General features: G+C 43.8%; 1 non-coding gene across 1 annotated transcript; it reads right to left on the bottom strand.

Annotated features, from left to right (window-relative positions):
- Positions 1-1,070: 1,070 nt before the first annotated feature.
- Positions 1,071-1,143, bottom strand: Trnak-cuu (transfer RNA lysine (anticodon CUU)). The gene has a single exon. It is a non-coding gene; the product is annotated as a tRNA-Lys (tRNA).
- Positions 1,144-1,951: the final 808 nt, after the last annotated feature.

Here is a 1,951-nt window from a genome sequence, read left to right as displayed (position 1 = left end):
AGGCGCGTTCACTTATGGATTGCAAGAACGTATGTGGACTCGTACGGCCGTCGAACTTAATATTCCACTTCATGAGATTAATTGCTGAACCATTTGTCCCTTTTCCCCTGTTTTCCTCTTTTGGGTCGATGACGTTTTTTGTTGTCAACAATTTTTCCAATGAGTAACCGCAAGCTTTAAGATTTTTATTCAGCTTCAATTGTATGTCCCTATCGACAGACTCCGTGCATACTACACGCTCAAGACGGTGATGAAGATGATTATATAAAGCCCTAGCACGCATAAGGTGATGAGGGTCCCTAGACTTCACTGCAGTATCAAGTTTTGCCTGCAGCTCCTTCAGCTTTTCGGTGATGATTGGGAATTTGGCCTGTGGTTTTCGTTCATCGTCCATTATTTCCTCCGGAGAGAAACCAGGGATCAACTCCCTAAGCTGTTTCTTCAAATTGAGAACAGTATCAGCTGGTGCTTCAGCACGAATACTCACTTCATATATTAACTCATCACGGAGCAGTGAATGTAAATAAATAGTTTGGATATCCATGGTTGTGTTTTAGAGTTATAATTTCAAGATTGAAAAGAGGTTTGAAGTAAACTGAAGTAAATTTATGTTTGTAGCGCGCCGATCTTTAAATTCCCCTCCGCCGCACACTTCACCCCCTCAGGTCGCACCCTCCAATCGCGTCGCGTCTAAACCGACGTTACCGCAACGCGCACGCGCGCCGGCCGCGCGGCCCGCGTCCGGCACGCTGATTGGACGGCGCGAGATTCAGCTCCCCGCTAGATTCCGTGTTTGAGCGTACTTGAAATGGTTCACGCTATTCTGATATAATTTTCTAATTATCCGTATTTCCTAATTTTATGTGAGAGACTGTGTTAAATAATATTGTTTGTTGTTCCTACATTAGAATCACTGTGAGATTGTAAAGTGTGCCTTTCGTTTTATAATAAACGCGGACCTTTCGTATTACCACCTGGACTGTTTCATTCTGCCACCCTGGAGAGACCGTGAGGAAATTCACGCACCGAACCCCGAACTCTACCGATACAGAACACCGCGTCACAAATGGCGCCCAACGTGGGGCTCGAACCCACGACACTGAGATTAAGAGTCTCATGCTCTACCGACTGAGCTAGCCGGGCCCTCGGCTACTGCACCACCTACCGCGCCCGCCGCAGCGGCGGCGACCGTCACCATCGGCGATATGGCTGCGATGATGATGTTGTGGCAACAGTCTCTTCAGCGCCTCCTCGACCGTGAGGAAGAGCGACGACCTGCCACGCCCGCCCCGGCTCCAGCAGAACCCATTACCACGGCTCACCATTCCGGTGGTTATTTCACCACATGCAACGCGCGCTACAGCGGCGCGATGGAGGAGTCTCTAGACGGATTTATAGACGCGATTGAAGCATATAAAGACTGCGCCAACGTCAGCGATGCTAACGCACTTGTTATATTTTAATATTATATACCTCACTTGGCAATAATTTTATGAAACTAATAAAGAATAAAAGCAGGATATAGAAACAATTGCATAGGCGAAAAACTTATTTTATTAAGAATCAAACTCGCTTATTTGTATAGACAAAGAAAACAATAAAATACCACGTATATATATAGGAATTTGGCCGCTTAACATAGTCTGTGCCTCTAAATAATCTAAATAATAAAAACTAGCTGGTACCCGCGACTTCGTCTGCGTACTTTTAATTTGAATATTAAGGATTATATAAAAGGAACGGTATAGCATGTGATTAAAAGAGAGTAAGTAGGTATATTTAAAAAAAAATAAAAAATATCTGTTTACAGTCGTTATAAAGTACCTATGTATTCCATTGAGTGGCAGAAATTACCTAGGAATATTTATCGGTCCCTTATGTCCAAGACACTTACAGGGGTCAGCGTCACGTTGTGTACAAAAATATTTTAAAATGACCTAATTTAAAACTT

This window comes from Pectinophora gossypiella, unplaced genomic scaffold (assembly GCF_024362695.1).
Source record: "Pectinophora gossypiella unplaced genomic scaffold, ilPecGoss1.1 Pgos_37, whole genome shotgun sequence".
In the NCBI taxonomy this organism is placed as follows: domain Eukaryota; kingdom Metazoa; phylum Arthropoda; class Insecta; order Lepidoptera; family Gelechiidae; genus Pectinophora; species Pectinophora gossypiella.
This window is presented reverse-complemented; position numbering and strand designations above follow the sequence as displayed.